General features: G+C 37.0%; 1 protein-coding gene and 1 pseudogene across 3 annotated transcripts in view; one reads left to right on the top strand and one right to left on the bottom strand.

The window, feature by feature from the left end:
• RGS7 (regulator of G protein signaling 7) overlaps positions 1 to 27,612 on the bottom strand; it is a 576,861-nt gene that overhangs the window by 113,418 nt on the left and 435,831 nt on the right. The window lies entirely within an intron of this gene.
• On the top strand, positions 20,801 to 22,559 carry LOC106995183 (heterogeneous nuclear ribonucleoprotein A1-like; annotated as a pseudogene). Its single transcript, XR_013410889.1, has one exon. The product of XR_013410889.1 is annotated as a heterogeneous nuclear ribonucleoprotein A1-like (transcript).

Here is a 27,612-nt window from a genome sequence, read left to right as displayed (position 1 = left end):
TCCCTTGAAATTTCTCTAGAGGTTCTAGAACAAGGGCTATTTTTTTGTATGCTCACTTGACTGCAATTTTAAGCTATGGAAGTAAGTGGTCAATATTCTCCCAAGCCAAGAGCCCTGTAGGGCAAGCATAAAGCTCCTCAACGAAATTCAGAAATGGTTATCTAAAACGTTGCTTTTCACAGCCCTACGTTTTTTTTCTTACATCGTTGAGCCTAAAGCTGTCTTCTTATGTATTTTAAGTTGGGCCTAGAAGTTTCTCCATACATAATACACTGGAACCTAACTGTGTGTGTAAACAGACTGTAACCTGCTCTTGTACCAATCACTGAGTTTTGGTCAATCAAAGGCAGCTCACGGTTGAAACTGTGTCAAATGAGGCAAATGTCAAGCTGAACCAATCTGGCTGTTTCTTTTCTTCACTTCTGTTTTCCGTGAGCCGTATTCTGTTTTCTGTCTATAAATCTTTTTCAACCACAGTCTCTCTGAACCTGTTCTGATTTGGGGCTGCCTGATTTAGAAATCGTTCTTTGCTCAGTTAAACTCTGTTCAATTATTTTTCTAAGATTTTGCTTTTGACTATCAATTTGAATATAGATAGTTGGTGTCTCTAGAGCTAAATATTTTGCAACTAGATCACATAATAAATTTCAAGAATCAAGAATATTCATTTATTCATTCACTTGATACATCTTTTTGAGTATTTAGTTAAGTGATAAATATTGTCCTGGGAACTGGGAACACTAAGATAAATAAGATGTAGTTCTTGAACTCCCAAGAGGATCAATCCAGTGAAACAGACAGCTGACTGACCCAGTCCTCATGACCACCATCTACTGTGGGGCCAGTGAAAGTCGAAGAAGGCTTTGCTAAACTGGCGATACGGTTGTTGAGTCTTAAAGGGGCTAGAGTGTTAACCTAGCCATAAACTTTCTACATGACTCAGTTTTTCTTTGACTGTCTTATCCATTGCATTATCAAGATAAATCCATTAATAACAGTGCAATAAAGAAATCTTTAAGAAAACAATTTCCTTTTAAGTAAAGCAGCAGGTGAGTTTTTATATGTAAGAGCTCGGCAGGAGTTAATTTTCTTTCTCTTCCCTGATTCATTTAGCTTATGTTAAACCAGGCATATTTCTCCCATAGTATTTAAAAAACAATATTTAACCATATTTCTCTGAAAATTATTTAGGAATAGGTCTTAATATCCTTCTATTTGAAATGATATGCAAGCCTTCCCTTAATAGAAAAATCTTCATGATGCTTAGAAAGACTGTATTAAAAAAAAAAAAAAAAACCTCCAAAACTTGAGAATATGTAGTCCCTTAAATCTACCGTTCCACTGAACAACTTATAAAGTTCTGTGAATACCCACAGAGGAAAATGAAACCCAGTTCCATTTTGCAATTTCCATTGCAATTTCTTCCTTGAAATTTTTAATTATTTTGAGTGGGACTAAAAGTTATTAAGCATATGAGATTGAAGAGTTTTTCATAACTGATATATTATCGTTGTCTGTCATGTTAATTCCACTTTGACTTAAACTCTTAAAATTAAGCATTTTAAAACAATCAATGCTTCTTTGGGCATTTATCAATTTCTTTTTTCTGAATTGCTTCTCGAATCTCATTCCTTTTTTCTTAGTTTAATTTCCTTCTTATAGAAGGCTATCTTTAGTAGTTCTCTTAGGGATGCTCTATGAATGGAAAACTCTTTCAATATTGGTTGTCAAATTTAAATAATATCATATCTGGCTATACAATTTTAGGTTAACTGATATTTTCTCTCAGTGCCTTGAAACTCTTCTTCATTTCTGACCTTCATGAGTGCTTATACACTTTTGAAGATAGGGTATGTATTTATTCTTTTGCTGCTTTAAACTCCTCCTTTATAAAAGTAAAATCTCTTTTTCCTTAAGTTTCTTCAGTTTGGGGAGATGCATCTATTGGCAGACTTTAAATTTTCACCAACTGTAACTAGCACTCAGCATCTTTCAAAATTTGAGGATTATGTCCTTGTTCAGTTCTAAAAACTACCTCAACTATGATTTCAGTAAATACTGCTTGTTTCTTCTGCTCTCCTACTGAAACCCCTCTAATGTGTTCCCTTCTGGGTCTAACATCCTTTTCTCTATGCCTTTTAACCTCTCTCCCATGTTTTCCATCTCCTTATGCAACTGTGCAGCATTCTAGATCTTTCTTCCAATTTACTTGTGCATTGAGGTTTTAATTTTAATGACCATATTTATTTATATAATATTTGTATTATTACGAGGACTCTTTGGTTGTTTATCAAATCTTCCTGGAATTTTTCCTGATTTTTTTTTTCTAATATTATCTAGCTCTCTTATATCATTTGGGGGGGGGGGTTGTGGGTAATTTTATATCATTTCAATGGTCTAAAAATATTATTTAGATTATTATAACATAAATTTCTTGTCCATCTGTTTACTTTTATTTATGATATAGTGTTTTCTTGGGTGGTTTCTCATTTTCGTTGCTAGCTCACCTTCATCAGAATAGGTTTTCTTATGGAATTCCATGTGCAGTGGACTAGGAAACAATGTTCTATAGCAATTCTAGCTTTACTTTCCCAAGTGATATAGTTTGGATATTTGTCCCCACCCAAATTTCATGTTGAATTGTAATCCTCAATGCCAGAGATGGGGCCTGGTGGGAGGTGTTTGGACTATGGGGATGGAACAATCCGTCATGGCTTGGGACCGTCACATGACAGTGAGTTCTTGTGAGATCTGGTCATCTAAAAGCGTGTAGCCCTTCCCCCTCACTCTCTTTCCCGCTTACTCCTGCACTATGTGACGTGCTTGTTCTGTTTTCACCTTCCACCATGATTGAAAACTCCCTGAGGCTTCACCAGAAGCCAAGCAGATGCCAGCACCATGCTTCCTGTACAGCCTGCAGAACCATGAGCCAATTAAACCTCTTTTCTTCATAAATTGCCCAGTCTCAGGTATTTATAGCAATGCAGGAATAACCTACCACACCAAGTATTCCAAGGGCTCGAAAGCCTGAAGCCAGTTTTTGTGTTTATTTATTGGCTTGTTGATTCCTGACATCATACTTATGCACACCACAAGCCTGGGGTTTTACTTCTCCTAAGATACTAACTTGTTTCTCTTTGCACTTCCTGATTGCTTCCCTGGCTTGGCTGGCATAGTTATAATGGCTTGAGGTTGAGGTCCTGTCTTTCTTCTGGGGTCTTAGTCACTGCTCCTCACTATCTATGGTCTCCAAGTCATGTTCACTGTCACTTTGGGAGCATTACTCCTCATCCCCACTCTTAGTGGAATATTAAATCCAGTATTCTCCCAGACCTCTGCAGGCTTTCAAACTTATCACTCTTCATTTAAATTCATTCTTTGTTTCTCACATCTAGTTATAGATTTTCTCTGATACGCCTAGTAATGTATTGTTACATTTTTAGCCACCATTTCTTTGTGTCTAAAGAAATAGGGCATTTGTTTTAGTTCTGACAACCCTTTATGTTAAGGGTCAATAGAGCCATTGAAATGTTTTTCTCTCCAGATTTTATTCATCAGAAAGGCTGCTTTCCCTTAGGAAGTTGTCCCACAAAATGGTTTCCATAAATTCAATCAATTGGTAAGACGGAGGTCTCAGGTGAAAACTATTTTAAATGCAAACTACTAAAAAACTCAGGGAGGTAAAAATCTAATATTTCTTGTCAACGATATAGAAAAGTATGTTTTTGTAAACAATTGGTTGAGTTTAAACTACAAAAAACTACAAATAGAAATACACATACAAATAAGAAGTATTACAACTGTTTAGATGTAGCTCTACTTACTACAGAAGCTTCGCTGTGAAGAGCTAGTCTCATGGTAATATTTTGCTAAAGATGCTAAAATAAAATGTTAATTTAAAATAAATATATTTTATTTGACTACTGTTGTTATTTCTTTTTTTTTTTTTTTCTCTGGAGCACACTATCATTACATTTCTTTGTACCTTTAACAGGGAAATTTTGGGACATGATTATATGCGTGAGCCCTGGGTCACATTTTAAGCCACAAAACCAGAAAGACAGATGTTTCTAATGTTTGATGCTGTCCCTTCTATTCAATTACCACATGTGCTCATATATTTTTATTTTTTAAAAATACAGACAAACTTCCACTATGTTGCCCAGGCTGGTGTTTAAATCAGACAAATGCAATTACTTGATTCCAAGATGGTCAATTACTGGTTTGTTTACAATGGGGAGAAACTAGGAAACAAAACTAAATATTTAAACAACTATGGGACATCTGAATGACAGAATGTTAAGCAACTATTAAAACAATGTTTTTGTAGAGAATTAAATGATATTAGTAACTTATCATAACATATTATCAAGCAAACAATAAGACATACAATTGTATTTTGAAAAATATGTATATGTGTTTAAAAGTAGCAAAATGCAACATACTATAATTTTAGAAATGCTAATAATTCCTAGGTAATTTTAGGTTATCTTGTATTTTCTTTCTATACTTTGAAAATTTTCTACAGGGAATAAAAATTACTTTTTTAATAAAAATGTAAGAAAAACATGTTGGTGTTCCGATAGCAAAGTTTAAATAATCATAAAGGCAGAGTTAAAACTTTTTAAGACCATGCTGCATAGAATTATGAGTGATGAGAACATGGGTTATGCAACAAAGAATCAGCTGTCAAAAAGAAGAGGAAACAAATATATCAAAGTAGGCCAGAAAATTTGCTCATCAGTGCTGTCTGCTAGCACTTTCTGTGATAACGGAAATGTGGTATGTCTGTGCTGTCCAATATGGTAGCCATTAGCCACATGTGGCTATAGAGCACTTGAAATATGACTAGGAGATGAAGGAACATAATTTTTAATTTAATTTAAGTAATATTTAAATAGTCATATGTAATTAATGGCTTCCCTGTTGGACAGCACAAATCTACTTGGTCACTTAAGTGTTATTGCCTATTCATTAGTGGGAAGAATAATATACTTATATCAATGATATGTTAATTATATATTAAAAATAAATAATTATAGATAATTACAGTTGGCAGAACTGGCCTAGTTATTTTCCCCACAACAATGCTGATCTTCCTATGATGAGTCCAAGATTTTGCAATATTTGGCTTTTGCTATGGTTTGGATATCTGACCCCTTCAAGCCTCATGTTGAAATTTGATCCCCATGATGGTGGTGGGGCCTAATGGGAGGTGTTTGGCTCATGGGGGCAGATCCCTCACGAATGGCTTGGTGCTATCCTAGTGGTAATGACGGAGTTCTCTTTTTAGCAACCACGAGAGCTGGCTGTTAAAAAGAGCCTTGCACTTTCCCACCTCACTTGTGCTTCCTCTCTTGCAATGTGATCTCTGCACATGTCAGCTCCCCTTCACCTTCTACCATGACAGGAAGCAGCCTGAGGCCCTCACCAGAAGCAGATGCTGGGTGCCATGCTTCTTGTACAGCCTGCAGAACTGTGAGCCAAATAAACCTCTTTTCTTTATAAATTACCCAGAGTCAGCTATTCCTTCGTAGCAACACTAAATGAACTAAGATGGCTTTTAATTACAAAGGTGGCATCTGTTACTACTCTGCATTCTCATCTTCATTTCAGGTAAGTAAATTTTAAGTTTTGGCTTCTCTTAGTTCCAAGACACAACATAAGTCATTCCCTGTTTTTGGGAGGACAGAGTCAGGATGGAGAAAAGAATAAAATTCATTGAAAATTTAAAATTAAGATAATTAAATATGTGAACTATAAGTGAGTAATATAATACCTTCTCCCAGAAAAGATCAGGACTGGGAGTGTTACGAAGCTTTGACATTTCTTAAAGTACACTCTGCTGCATTTTGTGTATGGTCTATGTGTAATAGCTCATCTTCAACACACACACACACACACACAAATGTGAGAATAAAATTACTTATTTTCTTATGCAGTTTTGGAGTAAGTTTATTTAGAGCCATAAGTTTTGTATTTTTATTGAAATATATGCTTGTCACCTGCAGTTTTGTAAAAGGATAGCATTTATTCTCTCGCTCTTTCTTCCTCTGTCTCTCTCAAATTGCCTAGAGGGATTAATCCACAGAAATCTACATTTTAGAAAACCTGCTTTAAAAGAGTACTTTTTCTCTATTTCGTGTTTATGGGATAAATGAAACTGTTCTTTCAATGGGTGTTGGCAAAGAAGGTCTGGAAATTTTATATGAATTGCCAAGGACAGAATATTGATCATTAGCCAATCAAACTGGATGATACTGGACATTATACTTAGTCCACAGAAGAAGAATATAGGTATATGCATATAAACATATTTTTAAAATGTTGAATAAGGGACAATTCAGATCTTTTTCAATTTCAGTTCACAACGCACAGTATTTTCAATGTTTCAGGCATGGCTAAATATACAAGCATCATACATGATTCTAAAGCATTATAGGCTGCTTGCCCTTAAAAATTACCAGTAGCTAACACTTTTGCCAGTTCAGGGTACAAAAAAAAAATAAAGACCAGGAGATGCTAAAATGATCCATGTCACTATGGTTATAAACTTTGAAACTTACAATGCACACCTTAAAATCAACTTAAAGTTTCCAAGGAAACCAATGAAGATATTTTAAGACAAGAATAATATGATTTGCAAATCAAAATCCATTTAAGACTGTTGCCACAGCACTATGTGTTAATTGGTTCTTGCCATATTTTTTTAGGAAGTCAGAAAAAAAAATCTTATGTTTCATGAATCCAGCAATAACTAAGACTGCAACCCTCATTTTCTTACCCGTCTGCCTCGTTAACATGATATATGTCAAACATAATGAAGAATATGTAAAAAAACCCTTGTTACTGACAAAGATTTTGCAATATCTTCAATAGAATAGAAGAACCAGAAAGAAGCAGCAATAGGTAGGCAGAGAGAGGAAGGGAGGAAACTATTGACTGACTAACTATGTGTGATTGAGTATAAAATGGGATCTCAAAATCAGATTCCATTTTACACCCAACAAAAACTGAGAAAACTGAGGCTCAAAAAAGTGAAGTCATTGACACAAGGTGTCGACTATTAATTGCTGAGCCAGGATATGAAGCCCAGTTAGTCTGATTCCAAAACTTATATTCTTCCCAGTGGATCAGACAGAAGGAATGGGAAAATGCTATGCACTCAGGGCACTAAGTGGACGGGTTGGAGCATAGAGCTCAAGTCCTGAGCAAATGTATTTCTGCATAAAGAATTAGTCATCGGGGAAGGTCATGCTGGAGCTACGCTGAAGTGTAAAGCTTAGTGTTTGGACTCTACCTGTTTCCTCTCCTTGGCTCTAAGATAACGTGGACCAGGGATCTTACCTCTACTCCCGCCACTGCATGAACAGAATGCCTTGCACATGACTAGATGCTCAACAAGTATTTGTAAATGTGCATTTTAAAAATTGGTCGTGTCAGTTATGATATAAAATTAATCAGTGAACATGCTAGTTGGGGCTTTGAATCTGGAGCTACTAATTTCCCAGGTTCCATCTCACACCATCCACCAGGCGTAGTCCTACCATCCATATTGCCACACTGGTTTTAGCAGGGCAATCCTCTGAAAGTATTTTTGCTACAGTGGCTTGAGGCACAGTAACACTGGATGGAGACTAGGAACTCTAAGCAAATATCTATGAAGTTCACAACAAGGCTGTATTAATCACTCTGGAAAGAGGTGGTGAAACTATTCTCTTTGCTAACTCCTCCTGTGTCTGTGTATCTGTGCTTTGGATAGCCTGCACAGGGACATCATTAAATGCCCTCCCGGGGTACTGCACCCGCCTTTGGGCAGGATTTAACCTTCAGTATGCACTCAGCAATTGCAACGCAGTGTGCTGATGACTCCATTCCCAGACGTCCCTCTTGACACACTGAACTCTAGAGTGTTTCATCTGGTGGTTTGAACCAAGAATTGAAATAGTTACTTGGGCAGAGGAATTCTACGTCCTCTTGTACAACCTAAGCAAAGACATTTTTCTTTTCCAAGCTAGAAAAACAGGCCTAAAACAGAGATAGGTATAAGCAGTCTTTGCAAGCCTTGCCATTTCTACCTCCCTCCAGGGAATCCAACCTGTGGTATAGCACTGGACCTTGACAAATAGCACAGTGATCTAGGAGTACAATGTGTTATCATTGTTGCTTTTATTATAACAGCTGGAAGCCGGCCAAAGCTTTGCAAAGAAACCAGAAAGCAACAGCAGGGCACTGGGCTGCCTTAGAAAAACATGTCTTGGCTCAAAGAGGAACCTCTTTAACAAGAACCTGACACCTCAAACTTAGCAAAAAAGCATAGCTCAGGTCAATCACATAAAACACAGCTTCACAAAATTTGTCCCATAACAAAGCTAGAAATACAATGGTATAACACATTTGGTATACTTCAGAGCCTGAGGAAAGGTGCAGCCACTTAAGAATAAGTTATAGAAAATCTTTGTTAAATACTCTAAGGAAGGATTCAGGCATCTTCCTACTTATCTAACTTTTTAGTGTATTCTAAACTTGGCGAGGAAGGAGAGGTGTGATCTCGGCTTGGTGATTCCTGTAGTTCTCTGGACCTTGGCTGCCTCACCTTTACCTGAAACTGTTGAATGGGATGACCCCTTAGATTCCTTCCAGCTCTGACATTCCATGACTAAAGGAAGTCAAGGTTTAACACTGATCTTGACATCCTGGGGCAACGTTTTAGTGTATGCAATTGTCATACCTGAAAAAATGTCAAGACATGGTTAGGGTTCCTCAGGTTTATTCTCCCTTGTTTGGGAGAATAAAATAGTATATTTAAAATATACTAGGATAAATCTTATAAACAAAATAGTATAAATCTCCCTTCTGTTAAGAGAATGCAGAAATAAAATACAAAATTTCCCTCACTCCTTCTTTGCTCAAGGAAAAGATGAACTTAGATATGTGTTTGCTTTTAAGCAAGTTTTAATGAAAGAATTTTTTTGGCAGGTCACTTGAGCTTAAAAGCAGTATTGCTGTTTCAGAAATGGCACAAAAAGCTGTTCCCCAACAAGGGATGCAGCAGAGGTAGAATGTTTACCACCTAGGGTGTTAGTGAAAGGCCCTGTCTCTAAACATCCCACGTGGAGATAACTTCAATGTTTGATCAAAAACTAAATCTTATCCTGTCATAAGTGAGCAATGTTCTGTTTCCCCTCGCGCCTCAATACTGAACAATGAGAAGATATGGCCTCTCCTGTTGACACAGTTACCAAGTTAAACGTGGCATCTTGTCGGCCTTAACTGCTAGACTTGAGAAAATGGAATTTTCATGAAATAAGACTGCTGATTCACAAAATACATGCCATTAGTTTTGACTTAAATTATAAATAATCTTACCCATGGTCTTCTTTTATTTATTTTTTTAAACTTTCCCTTCCATTCTTTGATTTTGAAAGAATCTCCTTACAAAGAACAGTTTTTGTTTTTACCATGGCCACCATGGTTAACTTTTTCTTTAGAAAAACTTTCAACGAAATAAATGCACTTCCTATAGTTCTTAAGCCCACATAAATGAATGAATGAATGTCTTTCCTGCAGTTCTTAAGCCTACATTTACATAAAGGGGAGTTTCGCTCTTATACTGACACTGTCAAAACCCTCTACCTCCCTTCCACTCCCTCCCTGCCAGGTAAAAGCTCCACCTAAGACAGAAGGCCACCCAGGTTCCAAAGTAATTTCTCCCACACCTGTGAACGACCAGAATTATTATCCTCTAAGTACTTCTATTGTCACTTGAAAAAGGTACCTGCTTAACTGATTCAATTAATTCACAAGAAAACTAGGAGGACCACTTGGTTTACCCAAGGAATTGGGACTAGGAAAGTTTGTTAATGCAAACAAGCCACCTAAATCTGTGATTCTCAAAGAAAGACCTGAAGTCCTCTGCTCTTAGGACTAGAAAACAGCCCAGGGCTGCAGGTGTTTCCTTCAGGTAGTGGGGAGACAATATGCAGAAAGCTTATGCTAACATTTGGAACGCATGCACCAAATTCGCTTTGTTAATAAAATTTCCTGAGGCCTCTAATTCAGACTTTCCTAGAAAGTCTGACTGTCACGTCATACTCAGCAGAATCCCAAAGTTGTGAATGCATACGTCCTTGGATGATTGGGATGCCAGTCATCTCCTATTCCAAGAGGATGTTTTATTACTGCTCCTCAGTGTTGTTCTGAGTCGGTCATGATTTTCAGAGACTGATGTTCATGACTGTAAGTTGAATATTTATGTTTATGTCATCCTCATCAATGTAGTCTGCTACAAGTTGTTTGGTGAATCCCATACAGTGCCGTGAAGCATATTTGCATCAATGACATTTCTAGACTATAAACTTCCAATTATTTCACCAATAAAATATGTATACTTTACAGTACAAATGCAACTTATCCATACTCCATCTTCTGAAACAAATATGTCTGCTTTCCTTGTCTATTCCCACCCCTAGTCTACAATTTTGCCTGTATGGTGTCACTTTATTATTATCACTAAGTTACTTTCTCTACCTAAAACTTACCTAGAGTAAGACAACACATGGAATCTTTTAGCCTACCTAAATGTGTCATAACCAGACGTCTTTGAAACTCAGCCGTAAATGACAGCATGGATGGAAAACGATGGTCCAGTTTGCAAGGCTGGCTTACAGAGCACAAGGAGATACAGTTATGAAAGGGCTGGACTACAATAGAAGTAGTAGGGCCAACAGATCTATATAGTCAGGTTTTTGTCGTGTAATGTATTAACTACAATAGAAATGCATTTAAGAATATCAAGTATTTCTCTGGCTCTTGACACAGTTGACTTGACCTTTTGCTGTCTAAACAATTGGGGTTTCCTGTTCCGGGTGCTACTGGCAAATGCTCTGGCACTTGCACTTGGGAAGCACAGCTTCGACCACCGACTCCTCAGTGCAGCCACCTGTGTATTGCAACTGACCATTAAATTAAACATTGAGTCAGCTGGGTGTTCAGTGACCTCAGTGAGTGTATTAAGCATCGCTAGTTCTGCTTTATTAAAGTGCAGCAGACGTGCTCTTCTGTCCCTTCCGTTTGTGGTTCTTTCGGAAAGTTTTGATATCTGGTTTTGTTTTGTGTTTGCTTTTGTATTTTTATATCTTGTATTTATCCCTGAACATATTTTAAACATTTTTTAAGGAAAGAAATTCTTTTGTGTATATATAGATACTTGAGATTCAGTTCCTCAAAAGTTCTTGCTGCTGTCGCGTGTGACATACTCTATCCGTCAAAGTTCTATGGAACGTGGTTTGTATGTAAATCAATGTGGGGCATCTGGCCCTTGAAACCGGAGAACATTATGGTAGGTGAAATAAGCCAGAAACAGAAAGTTAAATAACACATGTTCTCACTCATATGTGGAAGCTAAAAAATAGTTGATCTTACAGAAGCAAAACGTAGAACAGAGGAAACTAGAGGCTGGGATAGGTAGGAGGAAGAGGGGTTAGGGAGAGGTTTGTTAAAGGATAGAAATTTAGAGCTAGATAGGAGGAATAAGTTCAACAACAATACATGATTTCAAAGAGCTAGGAAGAGGATACTGAATGTTCCCAGCACAAAGAAATAATAGTGTTTGAGATAATGAATATGCTAATTACCCTGATCTAATCACCATACATTATATGTATTGCAACATCACTATGTACCCTATAAATAGGTACAACTATTATGTGTCAATCAATTTTGTTTTTGAGACAGAGTCTCACTCTGTCGCCCAGGCTGGAGTGCAGTGGTGTGATCTTGGCTCACTACAACCTCCGCCTCCCAGCTGCAAGGGGATTCTCATGCCTCAGCCTCCTGAGTAGCTGGAATTACAGGTGTGCACCACAATGCCCAACTAATTTTTGTATTTTTAGTAGAGATGGGGTTTTGCTGTGTTGGCCAGGCCAGAGTGTGATCCACCTGCCTTGGCCTCCTAAAGTGCTGGGATTACAGGCCTGAGCCACTGTGCCCAGTCAATTAAAAAATTTTTTTAGGCCGGGCGCGGTGGCTCAAGCCTGTAATCCCAGCACTTTGGGAGGCCGAGACGGGCGGATCACGAGGTCAGGAGATCGAGACCATCCTGGCTAACACGGTGAAACCCCGTCTCTACTAAAAAATACAAAAAACTAGCCGGGCGTGGTGGCGGGCGCCTGTAGTCCCAGCTACTCGGGAGCCTGAGGCAGGAGAATGGCGGGAACCCGGGAGGCGGAGCTTGCAGTGAGCTGAGATCCGGCCACTGCGCTCCAGCCTGGGCGACAGAGTGAGACTCCTTCTCAAAAAAAAAAAAAAAAAAAAAATTTAAAAAAAGAATTCTCTTGTTCATTCCTACTGTATCCTGGGCAAAAGCTAAACATCTATATCAGATGCACTGATTGTCTTTCTCTCTCTCAATCTCTCTCCTTTCATTGAAGCTTCCCTTTAATTCCCAAATAAATCCAACTCCCTTCCATACTGAACACCATACCACTGATTCAGCATCATTTCCATCCTATAAGCAGGTTCTTTCTCTCTCTTTTTTCCCCCTTATCCATCCATCCATCCATCCATCCATCCATCCATCCATCCATCCATCCATCCCTCTCTCATTTCATTGCCAAGTATTTGGGAAAGCAGTGCAAGCTTACCGCCACGTTGGCTTCTTCAGTTCTCATCCTCTCCCTGACATCTGATCTCCCTACATTTCTCGTTTTCTCTCATTGGTTCTTCTTCTGGTGATTTCTTCTTACATATTAAAGTTCTCTAGGTTCCAACTTGGGCCCTCTTTTTGTCTCAGTCTACATGTCCTCTCTGAATGATCTCATCCACAACCATGGCTTTAACTATAGCCTGACTCTAGTGACTCAAAAATCTTTCTGTCCAACACCGATATCTTGTCTTGTCTTTAGAATTGGATAGTCACTGCATACTGGGTGCATATAGCTAAAATTCCAGCTATCTATAAGTCTTGTAAACACAACAATGGTATGGAAATCCAACTGAAAAACACTCATGTCCAGTGGAGCATGAATGTAAAACAAGTCTGATGCAGTGAGAAAAGCATAAAACCCAGTCAGAAACCTTGGGTTCCAATCCCGGCTCTATTGTTTTTAGTCATAGGGTAGGCCCTCCATCTATCTGACTGTGATTTTCACTTGTAGAGTATGACTTACTGGACTTTAAAGATTTTCTGGCCGGGCGCGGTGGCTCACGCCTGTAATCCCAGCACTTTGGAAGGCTGATCACGAGGTCAGGAGATCGAGATCATCCTGGCTAACACAGTGAAACCCCATCTCTACTAAAAATAGAAAAAATTAGCCAAGCATGGTGGCGGGTGCCTGTAGTCCCAGCTACTCAGGAGGCTGAGGCAGGAGAATGGCGTGAACCTGGGAGGTGGAGGTTGCAGTGAGCTGAGATCGTGCCACTACACTCCAGCCTGGGCGACACAGTGAGACTCCAAGCGAGACTTCGTCACAAAAAAAAAAACATTTTCTGTGCGGGATTAAATCAGATAATGCATGTAAAGGTGTGATGTAAGCTGTTAAGTATTATTCCAATTTCTGATATACTATTATTTAAAATGTAGTTGGACAAGCAGGAGTAACCATTTAAAATGAGTCAAAAAGTACAAACCACCAGAAATGCAAATATCAAATTAATTTGCCTGAGTAAGCTAAATATATAATGGTTTTTCCACTTTAATGTACATCTGGAAGAACTTATTAATAATGTCAATGCTTGAGCTCGAGCCCAGATTTAATTGGTTGAGAAAGAGGCCAGTAATCTGTACTTCAACATCATCCCCATCGTCATAGGCAAGTCAGGGCCACACTTCAAGAAATAGTGAACCATAATGCACGTGAGAGACGGGCAATCCTCAAAATATTCTAATGACTTGTAAAGGCTTCAGAACCAGTTCCTTCTTGGGAAGCACATTGCTTCTTTTGCTGAGTTCAAATTGTGATGAATTTCAAAGCTTCCAATTTTGGGCTTTATACATAAAGTAATCATTCCTCCTCACTCCCAACACACACAGGCACATAATTTTTTATATATAAATAAATATATATATTTACATATGCATATTCTGTTTTCATTAATGGATTTTTTTTTCCTGTATACTATATGAGTTATAACGTAAAGACACAAAATAATACAGATACTAATTAGGCATGTTTGAATATCTATTGCTATCAAATATTTTCTATTTCTCTTTTCATATCTTTGCTGATGGGTTTAGATGAAAAGACTACAAGCCTGCATACTCACGGGGAGGAAGGTGCCAAACCAGAAATCAGTAGCACAGGTCGGTAGGAATTAATCTCAGCAGGCTTGCTTCAGCATTTGGAGAGACAACCAGCAAAACACTTCCAAGCTGGTAGCTCAGTTAATATGGGAAGCTATTTTTACTACAACAGAGAGCATTTCTAGAGAATGAGATTATAAACCAGGGATACATCCCAAACATATTAATATGGCTTTAATTTTATTTTACAGAAACCATGCTTCAGAATATTTTAATCTCCATGTGAATAACTGTTTTTATTTTGTATGTATGCATGATGCAAGTATGCATATAACACATTTATATGCACGTGCACTATTCATACACATACATACCTACAGGTAAAAATTCGGGTAAGAGAGTAAATCAGATGTTTTAGTCCTTGTATAAATAAGGTAAAAGCCAGAACTTTTAATGACTTACACATTTCATCAGGAAGTTCTGCGTTTTGAAATGACAAAAACTTGGAATATTTTTGAAAGGAATAGAATACTTTGGGTCATCATTTTCATTTTTAAGATGCCTTAAATGTTTTAGTTCCTTTTAATAAATAGTCTTACACAATAATTTGGTTCTCACTGTCATATTAGGTAAATGGGTTTTGTTGTTGTTCGTTTTTGCTAAAATTAGTTTATGGTGAATATTTGTTTAAAACCTGTAATACCAATACCACCCTATGTAACTCCATCAGTAATCAAAAATAAATACAAAAAATACGGCTCTTCTTTTTATTAAGGAAGTTATATGAAAGCCCATCACTTTCACAAACTAGGAGACTACACTACTGCAATTTGGCTGAATCAGTGGATATTTTTAATGTTGCTTATTTTGTGCTTTAAAATTTCAGTTATCCCAGAGCATCTGTAATTTTGAATGATGATGAGATATTCCTGGTAAGATGTAATGTTTTATTTTTCTTCCTGGATCTATCTCTGATCTTGTTCCAGGGCACATCAATTTAGAAACTACTCATCGATTATGATAGCTTTGAGAATAAACATTGGAACATTAACATTCTAATTTTGTTCTTTATAGGTTGATGGTAGAAAATGTATAAAGTTTAAAAACATGCAAGTCTTATTAGCATTCTGCTTAGATAAATACAATCTTATTTTATTTCTCTCTCCTTTTATCCATGCCCTGCCAATTGAGAGTGCCAGGTTTCTCTCTTTTTCTGTTTCACAGCAGCTCCAAAGCTAAAGGGAAACCAAGGGGGAAAATAACTACCTCAAAAGAGACATTTTCCATGACACTAATGGCTGGATTTCAGATACTTTCCAAAGCTCATTGGAAAGGCAGAACTCATGGAGAAGACACAACCAGCTTTAAGTATCCTATTACTCTCAGAGGTTAACTCAGAGACTATTCCATGTAGAAATACTGAAGGGGTTGTAAAAAAGAAAGAAAAGCAGAAACAAAATAAATAAATAAAAACAACATAGTCATGCTCTGTTTATCCTTCTTTCCCTTGCAAAAATCTGCTCTCTGGAGTCTGCTCTGGCATTTAAGGAGCTTGAAAGTCATCCCTCCCATCCAACCTCACAAAGAAAAAAGCTGAAGAAGTAAAAACCAACAATTCCTCTTAGATTCCCTCAGAGGATTGATGTCAGAGGGCAAACCATTGGCCCCATGATCGCAGAAAAAGACAGAAATGTACAGAGAATCATGACCTAGTGTAACAGAAAGCTTCGGGAAAACCAGCCTTGGGATAGAAAAACTTAAATTGCAACTGACTAGTTGTTCGAGGCTCAATGTGGATTAATCTGAGCATTAAAAACTCCTTTGAGGATCAGGGAGCAGTTTTAAGGGGGCTACCACACATTTGTGACTTTTACTTCCAGGAGCCCTACTAGGTTTGCACAGTGAGGTTCAGGGAGAAATTTCTTGATGCTTTCAACAAGGGAGAGGAAAATAGTAACCATTCTGAAATATACCCAGTCACTCTGCTCTTCTAAACAACGGCCTGTCTCAAAAGAAACTATATCACCCAGAGCCCAACAGACTGAGATTATAGCAGAGTCTATAGCACCTGGGAGTAGGTAAATACCCAGCTCCAACCCCTCTATCCTTCCCACTGCACCTAAAGAGGAAAAGCCCCCAAAACCCAAGGAGCACGTGTGGAGATCACGGCCTAGGGGTGAAGCCTCACTGTGGGGCTGAGTCCTAATCATCAGATTACACAAAGCATCCCCCTTCCTCTGCACCTTTCCACAATGCCATAGGGCTCCTGTATAATAACAGATGAATGCGACGGAAAGAACTGCATGACCCATACCTTATTTAAGGAGAAGTTTCTAGGAAAACCCAAAGACAACAGCGGGGAATAAAAACAAGGACATCAGAGGGGATGTTAGCCTGTAAAGCCTCTAGCTACAGCAAACAGTAAACACAGCTCAGTTCCTAGCCAGATAAACATAAACCCTCACACTAATGACCTGTATGCCTCATTTATTTAGTATATCACATCCTACTGTCAACAACAACAAAAATTCCCAGGCACACTAAACGATGAAAAACATAGTTGGAAGAGTCAGAGCAAGCATGAGAACCAGACTAAATATGGAAAATATATGAGAATCATCAGATCTGAAATTAAAAGGAACTATGATGAAATTCAAGAAATCAAAACCATTGTAATAGAAATGCAGAATGAAAAATTAGTTCAATAGACTGGACACAACTGAGGAAAGAATCAGTAGAGTTTGGACATGTGTCAATAGAAACTTTCAAACTGAAATATAAAGAGAAAAAAATATATAAAAAAGAGAGGACGTGTCAGGCGCCGTGGCTCATGTTGTAATCCCAGCACTTTGGGAGGCCAAGGCGGGCTGATCACTTGAGGCCAGGAGTTCAAGACCAGTCTGGTCAACATGGTGAAACCCTATGTCTACTAAAAATATGAAAAAAAAAAAAATTAGTGCATGGTGGCGCATGCTTGTAATACCAGCTATGAAGGAGGCTGAGCATGAAAATTGCTAGAACTCGTGAGGCAGAGGTTGCAGTGAGCCAAGATCATGCCATTGCTCTTCAGCCTGGGTGATGGAGCGAGACACTGTCCAAAAAGTAAAATAGAGAGAGAGAGAGAGAGAGAGAGAGAGAGAGGAGACAGAACAGAATGTCTAAGAACTGTGGGGGTAATTTTAATATAAAAGGCATAACATACATGTAATGCGAAAATCAGAGAAGAAAGAGAGAAAAGAACAGAAGGCATATTTGAAGCAATAATAACTGAGATTTTTCCCCAGTTAACGATAGATAGACAGTGTTATGAGCTTAATTGTGCCCTCCTGTTCCCCCAACCTTAACTTATGTCAACGCCCTAACTCCCAGTAACCTCAGAATGTGGCTGTATTAAGTCATTAAAGAGGTAATTAAGGTCACATGAGATCATAAGGGTGAGGCCCTAATCCAGTATGACTGATGTCCTTCTAAGAGGAAAAGATTCAGGAGATGGGCCTATACAGAGAAAAGGCCATGTGAGGACACAGGGGAAGGTGGCCTTCTGAAAGCCAAGGAGAGAGCCTCAAGAGAAATCAATCCTGCCAGCACCTTGTTCTTGCACTTCTAGTATCCATAGCACTTCTACCCTCACTTTTATTGATGAGAGAATAAATTTCTATTGCTTAAGCCATACAGTCTGTTATATTTTGTTATGGTGGCTCTAGTAAATGAATCCACCAAGACGTACAACCAGGAAACTCAAACAACACCAAACACGATAACTATCAGAGCAACCACAGACATATCATATTTTCACTTCAGAGAACCAAACATGAAGAGAAATCTTGAAAGGAGCAAGGGTGGATGGGGTGAGGGAAGCCTTACCTGGAGAGAAGAAAAATCTAATAACTGCTTTGAATTTCGCATCAGAAACCATACAAGCAAGAGGAGAGTGGGGTGATAGATTTAAAGTCTCTAAAGAAAAAACCCATTAACCTAGAATTCAGTATTTTGTGGAATTATCAAAAGTGAAGGGAAAATAAAGACTTTCTTAGACAAACAAAAACTGAGAGAATTTGTTGATAAAAGACCTGCCTTGAAAAGAATGTTTAAAAACAGTTCTTCCAGTGAGCTGAGATCCGGCCACTGCACTCCAGCCTGGGCGACAGAGCGAGACTCCGTCTCAAAAAAAAAAAAAAAAAAAAAAAAAACAGTTCTTCAGAAAAAGGGAGAATGATAATAGGTTGAAACTACAGAAAGAAAGGAAGACTATTAGAGAAGGAATAAATGAAGGTCAAACAAAATCTCTTTATAAAAATTTCTTAATTGATCTGATGGATAAAAATGTATTCAGAATGATACCAGCAACAATGTATTCAGTTATAGCCTAAAGGAAAGGAATGACAGCAATATTATAAGAGATAAAAAGGAGAAAGTAGGAATACTCTGTTATGGGATGCTTGCATTATATGTTAAGTGTACAGTGTTATCTAAAAATGGACTTGGATTCATTGTGAATGTATAGTGCAAACTCTAGAAAAACCTTAAAACATTTAAAAGGAATTATTGATACTGGGCAAAAAGAGAAAACAGAATTATACATAATGTTCATTTAAAATCAGAGAAGGCAGAAAGAGACAGGAAGCCAAAAGGAAACTAATAAAAAACAGTTATAAACATTAATGTAACAGTTACAGATATTAAACCAACTATATCAATAATCACTTTAAATGTGAATGATATACATCAAGTAAAAGACAGGGACTATCAGAGTGGACATAAGAGAACCAACTATATTCTGTTCAGAAGAAACTCGCTTTAAATACAAAGACACAGATAGATTAAGTTAAAGAATGAGGAAAGAGACGCCGTGCTAAAATTAATCAAAATAAAGCTAGATTAGATAAATTAATTTCAGACAAAGGCTCTAAAAAAAATTTTCAGGGATAAAGTGATTTTATCGCATAACAATAGAGGGTTCAATTCTCCACAAAGACATAACAACCTTTAATGTGTATATGCTTAACAACAGATCATCAAAATACTTGAGGTAAAAACTGACAGATTACAAAGAGAAATGGATGAATAATTACTATCATTGGAGGCTTCAACACACATATATCTGTGGTTGACAGATCTAGTAGCAGAAAATCAGGAAGGACAGAATCAAACTGAGCAGCACCATCAATCAGCTGAATTTAATGGCCATTTATAGAATAATTAATGCAACGGCAGCAGAGTCTATAATCATCTCAAGTTCTCACGACATGCACCAAGATAGACCACATTCTGGGTCATAAGACACACCTTAAAAATATAAAAGAGTAGAAATCTTTCAAAGCATGATCTCAAACAACAGAATTAAACTAGAAATCAACAATAGAAAGATAGCTGGAAAATCTCAAAGTACCTAGAAATTAAACAATACACTTGTAAATAACACATGGACCAAAGAAGAAGTCTCAGGAGAAATGTTAAAGAATTTCAAGCTAAATGAAAATAAAAGCACATTTTATCAAAATTCACAGGATGTAGTGAAAGCAGCGTCCTGAGGGAAATTGAATGCATACATTAGAATAAAGAAAGATCTAAAATCAATCATCTAAATTCCCATCTCAGAAAACTGGAAGAACAAAAGCAAATTAAATCTAAACCAAATAGAAGAAAACAAATAATAGAAATCAGAGCAGAAATCAATAAAATTGAAAATCAATAGAGAAATTAAATGAAACCAAAATCTGGTTGCTTAAAACAATTAATATTGATGAGGCTCTAGCCAGGCTAATTAAGAAAAAAAAAAAAAGAAGACACCAATTGCTAGTACAGTAACTGAAAAGGAGGCCATCACTACTGATGTTCTTTAGCCTAAAAATAGTAAAAGAATATTATGAACAACTCTACCCCACAAATTTGATAACTTAGGTAAAATGAACCAAGTTTTTGAAAGAGACAATCTACCAAAATGCACACTAGGAGAAATAGATGATCTAAATAGGCTTGTACTTACTGACGAAATTGAATCAACAATAACAACTTACCAAAACAAAAAGCCACCGAGCCCAGATAACTTCACTGGGGAATTCTACCAAACATTTGAGGAAGAAATAATACTCCGTACAACCTCTTCCAGAAAATAGAAGCGGAGGAATATTTTCTAACTAATTCTACAAGGCCAGCATTACTCTAATACCAAAACCATAAAAAGGAAGACTACAGACCAACACCCCTCATAAACATAGATGCAAAACCACCAACAAAATATTGGCATATTATATCCAACAATGCATAAAATATTTTACATCATGACCAGGTGATATTTTTTCCATGTATGCAGGGATGGTTGACAATTTGTACATCAATTGTAGCCCATCACGTCAACAGGCTAAAGAAAAATCATGCAATCATATCAACACATGCAGAGAAATCATTTGACAAAATCTAGCACCGAGTCATGATAAAAACCCTTAGTAAACTAGCCATGTAGGGGAATGTTCCCAACTTGATAAAAAAAAAAAAAGCCTACAAAAAACCTACAGCTAAAATAGTACAAAATGAAAAGTCTCTCTTCTCTCTGCCCTCATGCCTAAGTCAGAGTCTCCTAAAGAGCCCGAACAGCTGAGGAAGCTCTTCCTTGGAGGGCTGAGCTTTGAAACAACCCATGAGAGACTGAGGAGCCATTTTGAGCAATGGGGAATGCTCACGGACTGTGGGGTAATGAGAGATTCAAACACCAAGTGCTCCATGGGCTTTGGGTTTGTCACATAGGCCACCGTGGAGAATGGGGATGCGGCCTTGAATGGAAGGCCACACAAGGTGGATGGGAGAGTTGTAGAACCAAAAAGAGCTGTCTCAAGAGAAGATTCTCAAAGACCAGGTGCCCACTTAACTGTGAAAAAGATATTTGTTGGTGGCATTAAAGAAGGCACAGAAGAACATCACCTAAGAGATTATTTTGAACAGGATGGAAAAATTGAAGGGATTGAAATCATGACTGACCGAGGCAGTGGCAAGAAAAGGGACTTTTGCCTTTGTAACCTTTGATGACCATGACTCCGTGGATAAGACTGTCATTCAGAAATACCATACTGTGAATGGCCGCAACTGTGAAGTTAGGAAAAGTCCTGTCAAAGCAAGAGATAGCTAGTGCTTCATCCAGCCAAAGAGGTTGAAGTGGTTCTGGAAACTTCGGTGGTGATCATGGAGGTAGTTTCAGTGGGAATGACAACTTTGGTCGTGGGGGAAACGTCAGTGGTCGTGGGGGAAATGTCAGTGGTCGTGGTGACTTTGGTGGCAGCGGTGGTGGTGGTAGATCTGGTGGCAGTGGGGATGGCTATAATGGATTTGGTAATGATGGAAGCAATTTTGGAGGTGGTGGAAGCTACAATGATTTTGGCAATTACAACAATCAGTCTTCACATTTTGGATCCCTGAAGGGAGGAAACTTTGGAGGTAGAAGCTCTGGCCTCTGTGGTGATGGAGGCCAATACTTTGTCAAACCACAAAACCAAGGTGGCTATGGCGGTTCCAGTAACAGCAGTAGTTACAGCAGTGGCAGAATATTTTAATTAGGAAACAAAGCTTAGCAGAAGAGGAGAGTCAGAGAAGTGACAGGGAAGCTACAGGTTACCAAAGATTTGTGAACTCAGCCAAGCACAGCGGTGGCGGGGCCTAGCTGCTACACAGAAGACATGTTTTAGACAAATACTCACGTGTATGGGCAAAAAACTCGAGGACTGTATTTGTGACTAATTGTATTACAGGTTACTTTAGTTTCTGTTCTGTGCAAAGTGTAAAGCATTTCAACAAAACGTTTTAATGTAGTTTTTTTTTTTTTGCACCCACACTGTGGATTGCTAAATGTAATAGTCTGATCGTGACGCTGCATAAATGTCTTTTTTTTTTTTTTTTATAATATGCTGTGTAAAGTTAGTCTGCTCTGAAGCCGTCTTGGTAAATTTCCCCCGACAGTGTGAAGTTAGAATTCCTTCAGGGTGATGCCAGGTTCTTTTTGGAATTTATATACAACCTGCTGGGGTGGAGAAGCCATTGTCTTCAGAAGCCTTGGTATAATTGAACTGATAGTTACTATTGTGACCTGAATGAAGTTCACCAGTAAAAAGGATTACCCAAGCAAAATCATGAAATTATTGGTTATAAAAATGAGTGTTGGCACATCTTATACAATATACTAAATAGTATAATGGTACCAGATAAAATTATAGATGGGAATGAAGCTTGTGTATCATCCATTATCATGTGTAATCAGTAAACGATTTAATTCTCTTGAAAAGAAAAAGAAACTAGATGCTTTCCCACTAAAATCTGGAAATATGCAAGAATGTCCCCTCTCACTACTCCTATTTGCCAGTACAATAAGACAAGAAAAAGAAATAACAGGTATACAGTTTGAAAAGGATGAAATAAATCTTTGTTCAGGAAGACATGTTTATGTAGAAGATCCCAAAGAAACAACAACAAAAAAACTCTTAAAACTAAGTGATCATAGCAAAGTTGCAGAATACAAAAAAAGCGGTTTTCCTATGTACCAGCAATGAAAAATTGAAATATGAATTTCAAAACACAATACTATTTACATAAGCAGCAAAACTTAGGCATACACCTAACGAAGTATGTAGAAGATATATATTAATAAGAGTACAAAATTCTTTTAAAAGAAATCAAAGATCAAAATCAATGGAAAGATACACCAAATATGTGGATAAGAAGACTCAATATTGTAAATATGTGAGTTCTTTCCAACTTGACCTGTGAATTCAATGCAATCTCAATATAAATCCTAGCCTATTTTGAGGATATTGGCAAACTGATTCCAAAGTTTAAGTGGAAAGCAAAAGACCCAAATTAGACAACACAATACCAAAGAAATACAATGACAGAGAGTTGACACTATCAAACTTCAAAACTTACTATAAATCTATAATAATCGAAGTGGTGTGGTATTGGTCTTTTAAGTGGAAAGCAAAAGACCCAAATTAGACAACACAATACCAAAGAAATACGACGACAGAGAGTTGACACCATCAAACTTCAAAACTTACTATAAATCTATAATAATTGACGTGGTGTGGTATTGGCAAAAGAATAGAAAAAATTAATCAAGGAAGCAGAATACAGATTTCAGGAAGAGACTCGGACAAGGTAGAAAAGGTAATCGAATGGAGACAAGATCCATTTCAAAAAATGGTGCTGGAACAACTAGACCTCTACATGCAAAAAAATGAATATAGACTCCAGATTTTACAAATTTCACAAAAATTAACTTTTAGATTATAGACCTAAAAATAAAATGTGAAACTATAAAACCTTTAGAGTATAACACAGGAGAAAATCTAGGTGACCTTGAGTTTGGCAATGACTTTTTAGACACAACATCAAAAGCACAATCTATGAGAACAAATTGTAAGTCGGATTTTATTAAAATTTAAAATTTCGATTCTTTTAAATATACCATTAAGACAATGAAAGACAAACTACAGACTGGGGGAAAATTTTTGCAAAACATATCTGATAAAGCACTGGTGTCCACAATATACAAGGAACTGTTAGAATTCAACAATAAGAAAACAGCAACCCAATTAAAAAATAGGCAAAATATAATATCTGAACAGAAATCTCAGTGAAGAAGATATATACTTGGCAAATATGCATGTGAAAAGGTGCTCAATATCATATGTTATTAGAGAATTGTAAATTTAAATAGCAATGAGATACCATATCTATTAAATGGCTAAAATCCAAAACATTGAAAACACTAAATGCTGGCGAGGATATGGAGCAACAGGAACTTGCATTCATTGCTGGTGGGAATGCAAAATAGTGTAGCCACTTTGGAAGACTGGAAGTTTCTCACAAAGCTAAATATTCTCTTACCACATGATCCACTTTCCTAGGTATTTGCTCAAATGAATTGGAAACTTATGTCTTCAAAAAAAATCTGTACATGAAGGCTTATAGCAGCTCCATTTGTAATTGCCATATGTGGAATCAATTAAGATGTTCTTCAGTGGGTGACTGGATAAACTGTGGTACATTCATACAATGGAATATTCAGTGATAAAAAGCAATGAAATATCCTCCCATGCAAAGACATGGAGAAACTATAACGGATATTGTTAAGTGAAAGAAGAAAAGGCTCTACATGTGTAACTCCAACCCTATGACATTCTGTAAAAGGTAAAACTATGGAGATGGTAAAAATATAAGTGGTTGCCAGGGGTTGGGGTAGGGATATGGATAAATAGGCAGAACACAAATAATTTTTAGGGCAGTAAAACTAAATGGTGGATAAATGTTATACATTTCTGAACACCCACAGAATGTATAACACACAGAATTAACCCTAATATAAACTATGGAGTTTTGTTAACAATTATGTATTAATCTTGGCTCATTAATTGTAACAAATGTATCATATTATGGTAAGTTTTTCATTATAGGGGAAAGTATAGGTGGTATTGAGGCATTTTATTGGAACTCCCTGCATATTTTGTTTAATTTTCTGTAAACCTTGAGCTTCTCTAAAACACATGAAATCTATTAATTTTTAAGACTCTGTTCCCTAGAACATGATTTTAGGAGCCACTAACACCTGGCTTCAAAAACAGGCATGCAGGGATGGATTCATTAAAAGTGAATGACAAAGGCTTGGAAAGTTCTTCAGAGGACAATAAAACAGAACTGTAGAGGCCCTCTTAAAGCTCTTATAAAACACGTAACTGTCTAAATTAAATGCCAAAGGGAATCCAGATGAAAACACACACACACACACAACTTGTGTTGATGGAATGGATATATTTGAAAGCACTGCAATGTTTTAGATAAAAAAAAAATAATGTCTACTTTTAGAAAAATGAAGTTCTTTCATTTTTCCCAATATCTTAAATTCTCAGTTATCTAATATTATAGATAATGGAATTATTAATGGAGAATGCAGATATTTAAGGCACTGTTATTTTATCAGCTATTCAAGGTTCAAGACACAGTTCTAAAGTCATATAGGCTAATAATTTGGTTTTGTTTTGTGTGTTTATTTCAAAATTCTTTTAAATTAGTTCACCATGTATTTGATCTCTTTAGCTGATCCTAAGTTCCTTGTCATCTCTTCCCCAAAACAAAACTTTGGATACGGCAAGATTTCTACCAATGGTAACTGACCAACTTAAAATCTGTCCCTGAAGGAAAAAGTACTATTTACCCCAAAGCTGCTATAATTATTTTATGTCAGCCTACAATTGCTGTGGTTAGCCAACTAGAATACTTTCTTTTTGCTGGCCTCTTATTATCATGTATGAAAGATATATTCATTCTCAATATCCTTTTATTATTACTTTAGTATGGTTTTGGCAAGTAGAACTTCATCTTGTCTAGTTGTTTAGGGGCACTAAGTACGATCTCTCGCCATGGGTCTGAAAACCTTCACAACATACTAGAGAAAAGACAGGCCTTCGGTTGAATATTTACTGAGGCATAAATCATCACCCTACAAGATAATGCGATGTTTTGAATGACTTTAATTGTTTACATTGGGAGGTTCTTATGTAGGGAACAAATTTTTCCTTCTGCAACTGTCATATGTTGGTTTTGCCATACATACCAGAAAAGTCTGTATCCCTCCCACACACATCTCTCCCTTGCATACTAAATATATGTTTTTTTCTGGCTAAATATTCTTTGTCCTTCAAATTCAAAATTTAATTTACTTCAAAAATTAATGTGGTTACCATGATCTTGACAAAATCTACATTGTCATTAAGGTCTTTTGAGATAGCCCAAGAACCAAATGTAATATTAATTGTCTTACCACTAGGATGGCGTGAGTGATGCAGTCACCTCAGGTGCAAAATCTATGGGAGTGTCGAAAAACTCAGTAATCAAAATAAATAATACCTTAATGCAATATTTGAAAAAATAAAAATCAAAATAAATAATATTTTAGTGCAATATTTGAAAAAAGAAAAATCAATGCAAAAAGTTCAAATGGACAAAATATCAAATGAACTAGGAATTGGGTGTGATGGGTGAGATGAGTCATAAAAGTAAGTACAGGGGAGGCTCCTGTCTTTATTGGGCATTTCAATTTCTTGGAGTTAAAATCCTATTTGGACATTAGAGATTTAACCTTTGAAAGGAGCCAGCCTAAAGACATTGTTCCATTTGTTCTCATTTCTTTTTTTAAAATAATACTTTTAATGTTTAGTTTAGATTCAGGGGGTACATATGCAGGTCTGTTACATGGGTATATTGCATGATGCTGAGCTTTGGGGTATGACTGATCCCAACACCCAGGTAGTGAGCAAAGTCTCCAATAGGTACTTTTTCAGCCTTTGCACCTCTCCATCATTCCCCCCCACAGAACCCTCCATTGTCTACTGCTCTCATCCTTATGTCCACGTCTCCCTAATGTTTAGCTCCCTCTTATAAGTGAGAACATGTAGTATTTGGTTTTCTTTTCTTGTGCTTATTTGCTTTGGATAATGGCCTCCAGCTGTATCTATGTTGCTGCAAAGGACATAATTTCATTCTTTTTCATGGCTGTGTAGTATTCCATGGTAAATTAAATGCCACTGTGTAAATTAAATGCCAAATTTTCTTTATTCAATATACCATTGATGGGCACCTAGGTTGATTTCATGTCTTTGCTGTTGTGAATAGTGCTGTGATAAACATACAAGTGCACATGTCCTTTTGGTAGAATGATTTGTTTTCCTTTGAATATATACCTAGTAATAGGATTGCTGGGATGAATGGTAGCTCTATTTTTAGTTCTTCGAGAAATCTCCAGACAACTTTCCCCAATGACTGAACTAATTTACATTCCCGCTAACAGAGTATAAACATTCTGTTTTCTCCATAGCCTTGCCAGTATTTGTTATTTATTGACTTTTTAGTAATAGCCATTTTGACTGGTGTGACATGGTATATCATTGTGGTTTTGATTTACAGTTCTCTGATGATCAGAAATGTTGAGCATTTTCTTATATGTTTGCTGGCTGCTTGTATGTCTTCTTTTGAGAAGCGTCTGTCCACGTCCTTTGCCCACTTTTTAATGGGGTTGTTTCTTGCTTGTTGCATTAAGTTCCTTATAGATTTTTTTATTAGACCTTTGACAGATACATAGTTTGCAAATATTTTCTCCTATCCTCTAGGTTATCTGTTAATTCTGTGGATAGTTTCTTTTGCTGTGCAGAAGCTCTTTAGTTTAATTCATTAGTTTAATTTAGTTTAGGTTCCGCTTGTCAATTTTGGTTTCTGTTGCAATTGCTTTTGAGGACTTAGTGATGAATTATTTGCCAAGGCCATTGTCCAGAATGATATATCCTAGGTTTTCTTCTAGGATTTTTATATTTTGAGGTCTTATATTAATCTTTAAT

Source organism: Macaca mulatta, chromosome 1, assembly GCF_049350105.2.
Source record: "Macaca mulatta isolate MMU2019108-1 chromosome 1, T2T-MMU8v2.0, whole genome shotgun sequence".
Classification (NCBI taxonomy): Eukaryota; Metazoa; Chordata; class Mammalia; order Primates; family Cercopithecidae; genus Macaca; species Macaca mulatta.
The sequence above is the reverse complement of the archived record's forward strand: the minus strand, read 5'-3'. Positions and strand labels throughout refer to the sequence as shown.